Source organism: Strix aluco, chromosome 5 (genome assembly GCF_031877795.1).
Source record: "Strix aluco isolate bStrAlu1 chromosome 5, bStrAlu1.hap1, whole genome shotgun sequence".
Lineage (NCBI taxonomy): Eukaryota > Metazoa > Chordata > Aves > Strigiformes > Strigidae > Strix > Strix aluco.
The window spans coordinates 11853082-11870078 of NC_133935.1; the positions used below are offsets into that span (position 1 = coordinate 11853082).

Sequence of the window (16997 nt, forward strand, 5' to 3'; positions counted from 1 at the left end):
CCTCTCACCTTCAGCCTTTCTTCTGTACCCATGGACACTGCAGTATCCAGGGTTAAGTTTAGCTCTGGGTTCCATCCACCCCGATCCTTTTCCTTCTTTGGAGAAATTTTTGGAGTATGTTCCCAATGCAAGGGGTTATCCTTCTCCTAGTCCTTGTGCATTCCCTGAAGTATGTGTGATAGCTCTGGAGGGAACGGGTCTAGGCTTTCTCTCCCTGGGTGAGCCTCAGAAGTGATAAGCATGCAGCAGCACCGGCACGAGTGGGTTAATTTGTTCATCTTATTTTCAAAGAGGGTTGCTGTCCTCCTCTTGCTAAAAATGCACTTGTGATTGCCACCCTGCTTAAGAAATTGCATTTTTAAATTGAATTTAATGAAAATAAATTTAATGAAAAACCAGAGAGAAGGTTTGTAGCATGAAGACAAGACTCCATCCCCATACCTCAGACAGGAATTATTCATAAAATATTTTCATAAGATTTCTTGTTCAACCCCAGTTGACTGACAGGTCATCACCACCAGTTCAGCCAGCAGGTGGAACCAGTAAGCCCATGAACTGCTCATATGGTATCTCATCCAGCCAGTGGCATGATACTTACAGATCAATATAACACTTCCTATTAAAAACAGTAACAGGAAAAAAAATCCCTGAGATATTTCCAGGACTACCTCTAACCAAGCCTGCAGTAAGGGGATCATGAAAGTGGGAGGGCTGAAGATGCCTCCGTTAGTTTTAAAATTCCCTGTTGGTAAACTGATACAGTATATTCCTTCAAACTTGCTTGGTGTTTTGTAAGAGGAAAAGTCATGCTCAGCTCTTCCTGCATCCATGACATTTAAGACACATTGTGTAGTGGCTTCTGGCTGAACCAGGAGAGTACTGTGTTGCATGTTTTTAAAAACAAAACAGAGTTCGTTTATGTCATATACCCTGTAGTTCATTATCATTTCCATCTAGCTGGTTCTTGCTTACACAGATATTACAGCCACATCTCTTCAAAACGTGTATTGCTTTTCTCTTCACAAATCATCATCATACTGGAGCAAGACTCGACTCATCACCAAAAGATCACAGCCTTCACAGAGGACAAAGGCCTAGCACTTCCCACTGAGCGCTGTGCCCCAGCGTGGAAGACCATGGGGCCCCTCTTACCCCTCTGCTCCGCCTGAAAGAGGCCTCCCACCCATATAACACCAGAGGCGATCGCCGCACACAGGTGTTGTCTCTCCCAAAGTAGGCTCACTCTTCACTTGTCTCTCCAAAACTCCATATGCAAATCCAGTGTGGGATGCCACACATCCCACGCTGCTGCTCTTGGGTGACTGAAGTCAGTCCTTCCTTGACCATTAAAATTATGTGCACAGACATCTCTTCACAAACACTTTCCCAAACACCCTCCCAGATCACCTTTAACCCTGCTGATAGTCTATTATACTTTTTTCCCCCTCCACAGAAGTCAATTTAAAACAAGTTTGATTTCAGTATCTACGATTTAGGAGGTGTTCTTATGGTTGCAGAGGGAAAAAGAAAATCACCAAACTAACTCCGAAAAGCTTATGTTGCTTCACAATTTCATAAAAGTGTCTAGTAAAAGTTTTTAGTTTAATTTGAAACCAACACGCTTGTGAAGAAGTGGAAAAAATATTAATGCATTATCTATTTCATTAGGCTTTTACATTCCCCTTGGTCATTAAGATACTTCAAAAGAGTGTTACAAGGTAGAATTGGTTTCAGTGATTACAGCAATTGTCTTCCACCCTACTGTATAGATCAGACTATACAAAAAGGCATCTCCAAGCCCATTCTTTTGTTGTCAAGTCAGGATCTTCAGGAACTGACTAATGGCTACTGTTCATCATTACTCATTGGAAAAATGGCACTGCCAACACCAGCTTACAAGTAAATACTGGCTTTTTTTCCTCTCTGTGGCAAGCAGCCTGGAAACATCTGTGCTTGTCTTCGCAAACATTCTCTTAAGTCATGGTTTTGTCAATAGAAACCAAAGCGAGTCATTGCAATGAGGTAAATATAACCATTCATAAATGCTAAAATAAACACATATGGCCTCCTGCAGTTTGACCCAGACTGATGCAAGTCACACATCATTCCATCTGTTGGTGTAAGCAAGATCAAAATTAAGTCCACGCCTGCATCAGTTTGCATATGGCAGTCAGTTTGCATATTTGGGGTCAAAACAATCAAACCAAAGAAAAAAGTATTTACTGTTAATTAATTAGGAGTTTTGGTGTTATAAACAAATTCAGGTTCTACTAGAGAACCTGTGCTCTATATGCAGTTTCTCCTGTGCTGAGAATCAGTTTTTAAACACAATGTTTAAATCTACTTTCCAACTGACATAACTGGACTTTTTAATGTTGGATAGAGTCATAGGACTATTAAAAGTCTCTCTGTTTATGCACACTTTTCCTAGAGGAAAGGTTGAGGACCAGAAAGTTCCTTTTACAGATTGTAACAAGAATTTGGAGAAAAACCGTCCCAAATAACTTTTCCTACAGATCTATTTCCATGCTTTCACTCACTGGTATACATAGGAATGGCAAGCAATGTCCATAAGAACTTGGTCTAGAACCTTCTGTTACACAGCAACATCATATTCCATAATCTGCTCATTCAGAGACATCTCTGCAGCACCCCTGGAGATTCTAGAGAATACCAAGAGAGATTGTAAGTACTACCCAGCCTCCCACTGCCTGTTCTCTAGGCTGTTGACCCTTGTCATAATCCTGACCCAAATGCCTTGGGTATGCAGTTAGATACCTCAAAAGAGGATTCACCAAAGCTAAGCACAGAGTTGTCCAAGCTGCCATGACAGCAATGCAGGAGTCCCACACCTCCCTAGGGCCTCACCACCTCCCTTCTCATGGACATCATAACAGAGTGCACTCCAGAAGAGAGGCCACTACAGCTGTGACCAGGTATTACTCCTTTTCTTTCAACTGAAAAGTGAAGGAAGTCATGGTGGTAACTCCCTTTTGTACTGTCACTGAGGGAATTGAAATCATACATGGGAAAAAAAGTTGCAATTCCTTCCTGTGGATAAGGATAGGAAGAAAAGTAAGGAAACAAGAATAATGAAGAACGGAAGAACTATCACATAAGAAGTACAGGCTAGGGGAAGGTATAGGGAGGGATAGTCCTAAACCCTCCTGTCCTTTCCAGGGAATACTTAGGAGTGAACTGAGACTGGACTTAGAGCATTCATTCCCCTTGTGAAAAGGGCTTCAATCCCAGTTCCTCTCCAAGGTCTGTTTATATAAAACTATCATTAAAGATACATGAGTAATATTTTGCAGTAGTATCTGAAACCTTGGCCTCTGTGCTTAGCAATATTTTGTAGTAGTATCTGAAACCTTGGCCTCCCTGATCCAGATGACTGCCCTGTTAGGCTGCAGAGATTCACTGACTTCTCTACCATGAATGCCAAGGACTGCATGGAATGTGGAGTAGCTTCAACACATAAGGCTGCAAGTGCATCTTCCCCAAGAATCACTTATTGGTTGCTAGGTAGGGCACTTCCCACAGAGATGAGATGAGTGCCTTGGAACGATTTCCAGCAGAAAAATGCATGAAGGCCTTTCTCTTGCATTCTGGGCAGCTCCCCTTGTCATGGGGGACTGTATTGAAGAGTCATAGTTCTACCACCTTCTCTTGTGACTCAAAGGAACGTGTTTTCTGCTGCTACATTTTCTCCAGAGCTTGAACCACCAGCCAGTTTCAAAGGTACCTGTGAGGTCCATCTCCTCTTAAAACACCATATTCATAGGTTTTCTAGGTTGGACATGAGGTAGGTCTCAAAACTTGCTAAGCACTTTGGCACCAAAGTGCTTCTGACCATGCTTACATGATGCCTGAGAAACCTTGGTGTTGAAATCACAGCTCCAAGGGACCCAAGGCACTTCCAAGCACTAAGTATGGCTGAGTAAGAGTTTTTAATCTGTATTTTCAAATTAAGCTCCTCAAATGGGGGTTAAATGCTTAGGACTTTCTGATTACTAGCAGAGGCAAGCTAGCCAGCTGAAGGGGAGGCTTACCGATGGCTGACTTTAAAGATATTACTTGTATTCAAAACTTGTCTTCAGAGGCAAGTACATAAAAAAAGACACTTTTTCATGTATTTCATTCTTTAGCAAAAGTATTTCACCTTTTTTCCCTTCTAATTCCAAAATGAAAATTTGAAAATGTCAAACAAAGTAAATAAAAGTTTGCTTGTGAAGATTCCTCGTGGTTTTCAAAAATACAAATGAGTTCAAGATGCTATTTAAATCAAACTACTGGAAGAAAAGGGCTATTAAAAATTAAAAACATGGATGCAACATCCAGCTCAGGAAGTCAGCCATGGACAGTCAGATATTAGGGGGCTATTCCATAGGAAATACCACTCTGCACTTGCGCTGTTCTGCTCTTTCTCTAAGCATCTGCTGCTAGTCAGAGACAGAGCACTCCCTGGCCAAATATGTCTCTTTTTATGTTAGTTTTCCTTTGAAAAGTCATTCAGAAAGAAAACTCCAGGTCAGCTGTAATGGCAGCATGACAAGCTGTCAACAAATCACATTTGCAATATCCGCTTAACTGAAGAATTTGAATTCCCTGACTGCTACTTCACAATTGTTTCTAATTACATTAAGTGTATATTTACACATCAGGGAAAAAACCAAACTTTGTGTATTAAGATCTCCACATCTATCTGTCAAAACACTAATGTATTTTCCTGATAGTAGTAGCTGCTTTCGTTCCTCCTTTATTTGTCCCTCAAGAAGAGCTAGACTATAAAACTTTGTAAGTAGTTGCATAGCACACTTTCAGGATTTTATCTTCCAAGATTTCATATTTGTGGTTATTTGTCTGGTTTCAATCAAGCAAAAAAAAATATCCTAATTTATCAAAGCATGTCAAAACATGCTTGTATGAAATAGTGTTTGTTCATTTGAATCTCACAAATTAATTTGAGCACATCGAGAATTAAGTGTTTGTCATAAGATAATTTCAACAATAATAAAGTCCTATTGCGTACAGATACTATTATAGGACTTATCATGAGTTCCCTGGAGCTCACAATTTCAGTAAAACAGCCTCACTTCCCAAACAACCTGTACCCAGACCATTCCTCGCATCACTCTTACTTGATTTCTTCAAGGAGAGCAGCTAAAAGGCTCCTCTGAGTATCAGCGAAGTACCTCATTCAAAATAAATTAACAGTATCAGCTACTTTTGCATTCTCAAACATATTAGGCTTGTAATAGCAAGCAGTGCAGATTATGAAGCGTAAAGCACATCACCATATCTTGTCATCTTAGGAATTCTAGGATAAGACAAAATTTAAAAACAACCAAAAACCCCACAGATAGGAGCCCACACCCCAGAGCTCACCAAACCCTTTCTTGCAAAACAGGCCTCCTTCAGGCGACACAGCGTTTGGAGGGCCTGTTTCACCACCCCATTACTTCAGTTTTACTGCACTGTCATTGTGACATGAAACTAGAGGCACGGGTCAAATCCTGATATGTTATATTGCCCCAAAAGCCAGGGCTAGCATTTCAGGTATAGACAAGCTGGAAACTCAGCAAATGCACAGTAGGACAGAGCAGTATTTGGGATTTACATTCTCTTTTGAGTGCCGAGGGAAGGAGCATGTGCCAGCCATGAGAATGAAACACCCGCAATCTTTCACTGAGCATTAACCCCACAACAGCCAGACACAGACAGAAAGCCAATGGGGAACTCAAGCGGAGGTTGCCATAGTCCTGCCTGCTGGGACTTCCCATGTGAAGGTGTACTGGGTCTGGCTGAGCCAGAATTGGTTTTCCCCTGTAGCAGCCCTCATGGTGCTGTGTTTTATGCTGGGAGCTGGCAGGGTGTCGATAGCACACTGGTGTTGTGGCTATTGCTGAGTAGTGCTTACACAGCACCAAGGCTCTTTCTGACATTTCCCCCCCACAGTGGGACTGGCTGGGCAAGATCTTGGGAGAGGACACAGCCAGGACAGCTGACCCGAACTGACCAAAGGGATATTCCAGACCATATGACGTCTGCTCAGTGTAAAGCTGGGAGAAAGGAGGAAGGGGGTGGGGTCACCCTTGGTCCTCCGAGGCAACCACTACACGTGTTGGAGCCCTGCTTCCTGAGAAGGCCCGACATCGCCTGTTCATGGGAAGTAGAGAATAAATCTGTTTTCTTTTTGCTTCCACGCACGGACCTTTGCTTCACTTTGCTTACATTAAAACTGCTTTTGTTATACCCACAAGGGTTGTTTTTCTTCCTATCTTATTTTATTTGCCCTGTTGAGAAAAAAGGGAAGGGTGGGAAGTGATAGAGCCACTTGGTGGGTACCTGGCATTTAGCCAAGGTCAAACCACCACAGAAGGAGAAAAGAGGCCTCACTCTCTAGAAGACCATGAGTCAGGGAAATTGCCAGGCCTCACCCATGCTCAGCGCGCACATCACGCTTGACTGCGTGTACCTAGCGTTATTGCACGTTATCACTATCTGCACTTCTGAGCCCAGCTTTACTGGTGAGTGGGAGAGGGGAAAAGGAAGGGGTGGTAGTTTCCAACCATCAGTGCTGGCCACGCACTCCCACATCACAAGAACTCATTTTGCATCTGCACAGCTGCTTCTCCCACATCTGAGGTCTGTGCTGAATCCCCCCAGCATCCAACAGCCTGAAAAATAAAACGGATCTTGAAATTGAAGAAATAACCCTCTGCAACATGTCTAAACCCCGCTGAAATTTTTACTTAGAATAAATCTTAACCCTGGGACCAGACTAAATTCTTACAGCCAAAACTGACTACACACTGCCAATATAATATAAAAGCTACCACAAGCACCAAGGGAACAGCTGAAAAAAGTGAGGAAATGAGAGCTCCCCCACTTGACCACTGAGGATGGAAAAACCAAGGCTGCACCATCCAGCAGCCGGGGCATCCAGAGAACATCTAATCTGACATGGTGAAACACCAGTTAGGGAGGGGGCATTCCCTCTAAAACCTCAAATCAAACATTAAACAAAATAAAACTAGAGCTGGTTAGAGAAACTTAAATAAAGACGCACGTGGTGAGAGAAACTGGAAATACTGCAAAATCAATTTGTTTTTCCAGGCTTTCTGGAAGAAAAAATGAAGAAAGTTCCAACAAAATATCTTGTTATATATGTTTTTGGAACAAAATAACTTTGCTTTGTGAATTGAAACAACTTTGACTTTACATTAGAAGCAGTAACTGAAACAAAATATTCTAATCAACTCTTTTTTTTTTTAATTTCAGCTTTTCGCTCTTCAAAATTAGCCACAACATGAAACTTCTGTCTTCCACACATTTCCTAATCAAATCTCAGAAAACATTAAGGGCCATGTAAGGTATATATTTTTTTTTTAATTCTTGATGCTGGCAATATAGCATGCCATCTATTCCTACTGCAGTCGATTACAAATATATTAGGAGAAAATTAAGAGTAAAATAAAGCATTAAAAGGTTTGAAAATCTTAGACTGCATGCAGTCTTTGTATCCTAAAGCATATGCAAAAATGGGTCAAATTCTTCAGTTATATTATCCTATACTATTTTTTTCCCACAGGATCTCTATTTGATTTCACAAATGTAATACTTATAAAGAAAAAAATGTCCTGAAAGTTTTTAATATTACAAATTAAAAAAAAATCTTTCATGTGAAATCAATGAGTCAGAAGCTCAGGATTCTCAGCCTTTAGACATAAAGCTCACATGACAACTTGTAAAAGAAGTTAGTGATCTGTAAACCCCTGTCACCAGAGAGCGATACTAGCAAGTGAGTTTTCTTATTCTTTAATAATTTTTGTTGAGTCTGTGTTTACTGAGATTCTTCAGGGGCTTATAAACTTAAACAGTTTGGTCAGATTTTAAAAGTGTTTTTTATATCCAGCCCTTACACTAGAGTGAACAAAGCCAAAGTCAAAGAAAAAGACCCTGCATTTATTTTTCCCCACAATGGGTAAATAACCCTCTATTTTCCCTAGGCAACTTCTCCAAAATACCGAGACCATTTTGACTGAAAAATTCTAAATGGAAAATATTAATTGAAGCAGTTAAAGTTTGATAACCTACTGAAAGGTAAACACCATAATGGAAGACATTGGTCAACTTTAATTATAGATATCGCCATTGCCTCTGCTACAATACAGCTTCTTCGGAACAGATGAAGTACCAGTACAGCCCTGATGACATTAAAACATGACTGAAGGTCAACGACTGGTTAAACTGGAATGTTTCTGAGTCATTGTTAAATTATTCAGAATTATTTTAGGAAAGCTGCATAAAAAGTGCAAGAGTGCAGTTTTAGCTTCATCTAAATGCGCATACTGAAAATGGAAGAGGAAATGGGGAAACTATCCTTTGCAATTGCCTTGAAAAGGGAAAAAAAAGGAATATCTTGTGTATCTTCAACTTACAATTAATCTAGCGGAGGAGAATGGTGCAAGACAGGTCTTGTTTTTACTACTTATTTCCCCAAACCCTTTTCTGCAAGAGCAAGCATGAAAGGAAAAGAAGAAGAATGGGACATTATTTCAGTAAAGAATGTAGTTATTTTAGTTTTTATTGCTTAATGCCAGCAAGAGGAGTCTGGCAGGAGTAAATAATTAACAATGATCAACAATCCTTTTCTTTTGCTGCAGGATAGCTGTTTCCTGATCCCTGTATATATCTGTTGCTGTGTGTGTATCTGTGGGGATAAATGGAGCCTCCTCTTGCCACCACCGAGCCTTCAGAAAGGTGAATCAACATGAAAATGAGCAGTGGCCAGGTGTGCTCAAAGTAGAGAGTGTCATTATGCTGGAGAGCTGGGAGCAAGCCATGCAGAGCGGAGACTTGAATTTTACACCCCCTCCTCTTTCCTTTTGTTTTAAGTGTGGTGAATTTAAGGCTGATGAAAAGTCAGCAGCACTGACAAGCGCTCAGCAACTTTCCTTGGTCATGGTCAGGAACACTGCATGCATGGCGCAGCGCTTCCCCAGCACCTGCATAACACACTGCAGCGTGTTCCCTTCCTAAGGCTCAGACCAGCCAACTATTTGCTATCAACTATTTACAACAAATGGTGCCAAGGTATGTGGTTGCTATACAAACAAAGAAGAATTCTCACTAGAGACTAAAATAAGACCTGCCGACTCATTTTTCACTTATGATCCTTAAGATTTATAGCTGTAACACACTGTCAGTGGTAAGGAGCGCATCGTCTCTAAACATCCTTTCCCATGGAGGTTTTACTCTTGCAGAATAAACATTACATAGTGTATGACCACAAGCAAAAAAACAGGATGGCAAAAATTTTTGCTTAGAACAAATCTACTGGAGTTAATTGCTAGGTAATTTTGTAAAGATCAGGAGAGAACTTTCCAGGCTCTGGTCAGAGAACCACTACAAAAACAGCTGCATCAATTTAAGATGCTACTACCCCATCAGCTGTTCACCACCCCCCATCTATTGGAGATTACCACCATTGAAATGGAGCTGGTGGAGAGCCCTTGTGAGCACTCAGCATCTGCTTCAGTGCCAAGTCAGCCTGCATAGTTTTGAAAAAGTCCACATTGATACATAAACTAAGATGGATTAGCTTCTGAGCTGAGTCAGATGAGGAATGCTCACATGATCCATTTCACAGGCCTTGCTATGGGAATGGTAAGTCCAGCTAAGACACCTTAACAAAAGGTTGTTAGCATTGTGCTAGATACAAATATTATCATAAAAAAAAAAATTAAAAAATAAATTAAAAAACCTTTCACATGTTTAAGTTCAAATATAAACATAAAGGCAGGTAAATGGATTAAGATATCTGAATGAATGACTAACGAGAGAATTATTCCCCCTATTTTTGAGATGACACTACTTCTAAAAGACTTAAAATGAAGAGCAGAGGCTTGCAAGGATTAGTATGATAATGCCCATGTGTATCACATTAACTCTCATAAAGAGGAGTGAAAAGTGAAGCACACACACAAGTCCCCAACTGTAACTCCTATCACATTTGAAACAAAAAGCTCATCCATGAAAAAATGTCGCCTGCTTGTGTAATAGTTAATAGAAAGGAAACTGATTTGTAGCCAATGGAGCCATTGGGAGAAATGATGCTCAGATGTAACCTCTGGCGCTGGTACTCATCACAGCACAGGTTGCTGGAGGCTGGGCAGATGAGCCAGAAGGAAGATTACTGTCACTGTCTGTCTTGCTATTATGCTAGTCTTTTGACTTCTGCTGCCGGCCATCTCTGAAAGAGGACACTGAGCTAGGCTACACAGATCCTAGGCATGATACGGGACAACCGTTCAAACTATCATATACTGCCATGTCACATCTGCTCCAATGCTCGGTGCTGAACTTCTAGGCTTCTGGGTAGGTACGTGTAAATCACTTCTTTGTGCTGTGAAACATCACTTGCATAGACCTGAATGGGTTCTTCTATCATCACAAAAGGACTTTTTGTTCATGAGAAGGGGAGTTGTTTTCAAACGTGGCTAAAGTCCTGAAAACAAAGCAAAGTACCGGGTCTGAACTCTTGAGTGCTCAAGTATGTAAAAAGGCCAAGTTGAATGTTGTGATCTGAGCCTGTATCAATTCTGGAACACATGACAAACTGATTACTCTTCTCCTAACAAAAAAAGACTGGGAAAAGCAGGAATCAAAGGACATGACACTCTACTATATGTCAAGAATAGGAAAAAGAGAGAAAATGGTAAACAAAAGAACCAATCTGCTACTGACAAATAACAGTTTCAGAAGTCAGAAATGAAGGACTGTTGAAAATCCACGCTATTAGACTGAATAAGCTTCAGAAAAAATATCCCCACAGCATATGCCTGAAGAAGTAGGGTAAGTTGAACTTCCCTTTAAAAAACAACAAATCAAAAGAAATCAAAGGTCAGGACCAGCAAAGACCAGCACGAACTGCATCTCCACTCCACATGTGTGTCACCTACTCATAACAGTCACCTAAGGACAGGATTAGATAAGGAAGCACTACTGTATTTAAACAGGAAAAAATATTTATCAGCCTTAAGATTTCACATATTTTATCTAGCAATAAAACGTGTTCTTTAAAGAAGGAACAGAGCCCTGGGAATAGACTGTCCTTTCCTGTCTTTAAGTGGTGTTTGTCTTCAGCATTGCAGTATAAAAAAAAGTGCTGCAAACCCAGTAAATAAATAGCCAGTGTAAGTTTGATGAAAGATTGGCTCAGAAGACTGCTTTTGGCCTGAATAGAAAGATATGCTTTCATCCTGTTTTGACTATACTCATACGTTTACCTAACATAATTGGATGTAGTTAATATTGCAGGAGCCTTCAAGCAGCGCACATTTCCCTCATTAGTGGGTTTAATGCCTTAATGATATCTCCTGTGCTGCAGAAAAACCCAATGTAGGCTTTAAAAGTGATTGGCAAGTTTGAACAGGAGAAGAACTGGGGGAAGGGAAGGCAAAACCTAATAAAAGTCTGATCTTGTTTTCTTTGGTCATTTAGAAAAGGAAATTTTGCAGAATGATGGAAGAAAGAAAAAAAAAAGGTGAGGATAAACAAGCCAAAGAAAGATAATTTCAAAAGTTGATCTTACAGCAAATCAAAAAAAAGTGAAAGAAACAGGGAGTGGGTAGAAAGAGAGAATGTCCCTTCACATACCTGCAACACACTAAGACGTATACATACTTAGTCCTACACAAACTCCTTCTGACATAAACAAGTGCATACGCGCAGAGTATTGTCAAATCAGCATCTTCCTACACCTGCAGCAAAACCACCTTTTTGTAGTTTCATTATGCAGCTTTTTTTTCCCCCCTTTAAGTCTCAGTAGAGTTGGCAGGGAAGTCTTGCATCTAAGAAACAGAATGTCACAATATACCATTAACTAAGTACATGCAAAGGGTTTGGGTTTTTGTTGTTTGTTTGTTTTGTTTTTGTTATTGACTAATTTTGACCATTTTCCAGGAACAGAAATTTCACAGGCTGGTTTAGTTTCAAAAGAAGCATAATTATGTACAGCTGTATTCAGTATTTCTTAACTGCCTTGAACAATCAGTGAAAGGGAGATTTGCACACATTATCAGCCACTATCATTAGTGCTGTAAAGTACGTAATCCATCTGGTGTTCTGGTGTCTACCTAGGAGCAGGTATTGAACCAATGATGGCTGCAGTATAATAGCATAAAGAAAGAGCATTAAAAACGAACAAAACAACACAGCAACCCTAGCCATTTCTCAATACCACATTGTCCTTGTGTTTGTGTTCCCCCATGGTTTTGCAAACCATTTTTATATGTTGAGGCGTGGAGAGTGGAGAATTAAAAATGTAAATTTCGTCAACATGCGGTTTTGCAGTCTTCACAGGGGAAGAGGTAGTGGAATACCATGGTGATGGCAGCACTGCAGCCCATTAATAAACCAGAGAAAGACTCAGGGATAGATTCAAATACTTAGACCCATGCTGAAAAATAAATCCTGTAAAAGATAAGATGACTGTGTATCTCAACATCAGCCGTGGTCTCAACCTACAGATTCATCATGTCTTGATGGGGGGTGAGGGAAGAGGAAACTTGTTTTTAAGACTTCTAGTCTCCTTACAGTCAATTGCATTGCTTTTCTATTGCCAAGGTTTATGGTCCATAGCATCTAAAAAGATTCAACCCATGCCTGGAAAAGAGAAAAAGTTGAATGTTTTTATTGTATTCCATCTGTGTGTAACCCATCTGTTTCTACCATCACTGCTAGCCCTCCATATAGGAGGGATCGGCTGGTTTTATTTGCTATCTTACCCAGAAATGTGACAAATATTACTGTTTGCTTACTCAATTAGAGATTCATAAATCTTAAGCAAATTCACATGACCTACCTGGACAACAGTATATTAGCCAGTTAAAACAGCAGCCTCACAAGAAGTGTGGCTTTCTCCAAGCCCAACTACGGTCTGACCGCCACTGCTGGCTATATGCTGACCTCTTGCAGGGAAGCTCCCTCCACCCATGAAAACACAGCAAACCTTACTCAAACAACAAACCATCTAAGTAACTACTCAAAAAAAATAAAATATCTGTTAGAAGTTCCTCTCTTTAACAGGTGGTCTTTCTGAGTCAGTCAACTGGACTATCCTTAAACAGTGGACTTACCCTCAGTCAATGTTTTTAGATTGCTTGCTTGTAAGCTGTTCTGTGGCACTCCAAACTGTTACCATTGATATCTTCCCAAACTTTCAGAAACTCGTCTTTAACAAATACTTAAATGTGTGAGAAGAGACCATGTGAGGCACAGAAATAGAGTCTCCTATTTAAGGGAACATCCCCATTTTGGACAAACTATTAATAAATATACTTAGGTAAATACACACTCATGGCCCACTGAATTAAATGAGACATAAGAATGTGCACAGAAGTAAATGCTAACACCTTTTTATGAATAGTACTCAACAGAGGCACACGCCAGGTGTTCAAGGTAGGAACAAAAGATCTTTCCCACCTTGCAGTACAGATTTCACTTGGTTTCCTGTTCTGAATTAGAATTACAAACAAAAATTACAAACTTAAGAGAAGATAATCCTCAAAATACATTCAACTGAATCTGTTAATATTAACTTTAGCTTTTTTAAATACTTCAAAATAGAAAGTTATTTAAAAGGGGAAAAAAAAGACCTTTTCAATAAAACTTTTCCCTCTACATTTCTGAAGTTTGTTTTAAGAACAAATAAAAAACAGTCCCACCACAACTATTTGAATTAACAGATAAACCAAATCCTAACCCTTTGCAACCTGTTCTGAAGCACTAACATTCACTAATGATAATGTTCAGCTGGAAATTCCCAACATACTCTTTTACATTTGTTAAGGTGACAAATCACTTAGTAAATGATTTGTCCTTGTGAACACAGGAATTCTGTAGAAAAGCCAAAAACTGAGTTCAGAGCTCCTAAATCCCAACCTAGAGCCCTAATCACGAAACCAGAATTCATCTCACTGGGATTCAGAGGATCAGGTGGTTCCCAGAACACGGTCTACTAATATGTCAAGTCTTTCTTTAAGGCTAAGTGAAGCCAAAGTCTGATTAATTTTACAGTCAATAGCAGCAATCATTTGACAACATTAGTTTTGTGCTATTAGCTGCAGCATATGGGGAATAAGGGGCAATTTGTTGTGCATGCATAAAAAGACATAGACAGTCTCAAAGAAATGACCCTCTGAATATTTATTATTTTAATTTTAAAGTGTCTACTGCAACCATATGCACTACTACTTTAAAACATTTAAACAAAACTGGATTTAATTGCTCAGAAAAAAATAACTAGCAAGCTCTGAAAGCAAAAAGAGGAAAGAAAAAAGAAATCCTGAGTTAAAAGCGATTTTACCAGGTAAAGAAAAAGGCAAAATAGTTACATATACATTGACCAAGCTAGAAAGGTATCCTGAGTATGTCTAGAAGACAGGCATGGAGGCACACTGGGGAAAAAAGTAGATACATCATTATGGTTGTTGAGTCTAGGAGCTCCTGCTCTGGCACAGCCCAGTGAGAACCATCAGGTCAAAACAAGCATAAGAGCCCTTGCTCAGCTCCCTGGCAGAGACTGGCACTGGAAAATCTCTTGGGCATCTGGGCTCACATGGCTGTACAACAGCACCCACAAATATGCAGTCAAACAAATTAATATTAAACAGTTAAGTGCTATACAGCCAAACGCATTCCCTGCTAGCATAATTCCCTTTCTATAATGATGCTGTACCAGCCAAGATTTCAAACAAACTATGATCTAGCAGCTGTAGAAAACTGCTAGGCAAAAAAGTAAATCTTAATAAATTCACTGCTTGGACACCTTTTCACTTATCCTTATAAGGCACAGAATGATTTTTGGAAGCACTGAATATTCTCAGCTCAATGAGACTGAGCCTTATTGTACATGTGGCAGGATCGACACTTGCTTGAATTTGTCCTACAAAGGGAGGGAGGGAAAGAGGGAGGAAGGAGAGAACATCGCAGCTCTGTCTCACAAAGAACTGGATGTTCAAGGCACGGCCTGCCATCAGGTGTGATGGCTTTGCTGCACCAGGAACAGAAAATATCACCACAGCATGTACAAAGAGCACATTTTGTGAAGTTTCTGTAACAAGATATGGCACAATTGACGTCTGCAAGGCTCTAGTGAGGACTAGAGATTCAGCATCTCCTCAGATCACAGAGACCTGAATCACTGTGTGTGCATCTGTGTGCATCCATAAATATACACAAATATGCACACATGCAGGTGTAACAACTAATCCTGGGACATGTTGGCTCCAGAAGCGTTATGTTGGTCACCTTCCATGTCCTATGTGAACCCAACAAAAAACAAGATGAAACAAGATGAAGGAATGGGAACATGAAAAAACATATCTAAAAAGACTGAGGCAGTGAACAAATTTAAAGTATGTTCCTTCCCTCTGCTGCCACAAAAAAACAGCTTGTTTTTAAAACTAAATATCATAATCAAATTATTAGCACACACTGGAACATCACTTGTGTACTAAACCATCCCACTGAACAATCATTTTAAAGGGTGGAAAAATTAAGATCTCACGGCATATATATCTCACCATTTTTTCTCATTTATTTGAACAATTTTCAAAAAATTGACTTACCGTCTGTCATACTGTGTGTCATTAGTTCTTCAAACCACAAGCCCATGCAAAGGTGAGCCTCTAACAAGCACTCTCGTCATCTGTTTACAAACTGAGTTCATTGCATTTTGCAACAATAATTTTCAAATAAACTAAGAAATTCACATGAAAGGCTGATGATCATGATGATGGCATTGACACAACCGGAAATAATCCTAGGATGTTTGATTTGAAGAAAATAAACCTTTCTAAACCAAACAACTGAGGTTACAGCATCAAGACAGCATGACAATGCATCTTTTGGCAACAGTACACAACTCTTCATTCCTTAACTATTTTTATATGACATGTCTCCAAATGAATACGTTGATGGGTTGATTTTTCAAAACAAAACCCATATTTGTGAGAGAGGGACTGAAGAAACAGCCCAGCCCATCAGCTGGATCAGACTATGGGTTTGGACACACAAGTGAATTACCACTGTTTACCAAATGACAGCATCTCAGTGGGGCTGCTGCGTACGGGCAATGCCTGTGCTCTAAAAACTGGGGCAGGATGCATCAAGTGAGATCTTGCACAAGACACACAAGTGACCCTTTATTTGCAAAAGGCCAAGAACACATACACACACACACAGAGTCAGTTCCTGAGGCACCACTCTGAGCTGTTGGAAGCCAGCTGTGCATCCCAGCCCCGCTCTGGAGATGCATAATCGCTGTCAGTCAGTGTAGGGTCATCTGAAGTTAATGGAAGTATGCTGATTTATGCTGGCTGAGGGCCTGACCCAAAATTCACAGAACTGCAGAATGGCTGAGGTTGGAAGGGACCTCTGGAGGGTATCTTGTATCAAATTTGGATAGACCTTTGGTAGAGAAGTATACACACTTTTCTTGCCAGTACTGTGTCCCCTAATAGGAGACCAGAAAGATCAACAAAAGCATGGGATAATGGCAGCCGTCCTGGACCATAGCTGAAGAAGATGCAGAAAATAGGCTCCTTCCTATTTGGTGGCTGTATTTCACTTGTTTAATGCCACAGGTAGGCCTGAAGCTTTAGAGATTTAACAAAATAAAGATGAAGCCAACAGCTTAGTGTAACAGGCAAATTCTACATGTGAAAAGAATAATCATGTCCCACACAGATGAATTAGGAGAGGGGGAAGGGGAAGGATAGACAAGCAAAGAGAAAAGAAGCTCGGCCAACTCACTTTTCCTTGAAGAGGGATACAAGGAACTTGTACTGCCATGTTATATCAACTTCCTCACTACTATTTTGTTCTTACTTTTACTACTTCATTATTATTTGTTGTTAATCCATTGTTACTTTTTCTACTGTAACAGCAAAGCTCTCAATGAGAAAATAGTAATGTTTTCTTACAGC

At 40.1% G+C, this 16997-nt stretch overlaps 1 protein-coding gene across 5 annotated transcripts in view; it reads right to left on the minus strand.

Moving 5' to 3' along the window:
* Positions 1–16997, minus strand: part of TBXAS1 (thromboxane A synthase 1) — a 232174-nt gene that overhangs the window by 108766 nt on the left and 106411 nt on the right. The window lies entirely within an intron of this gene.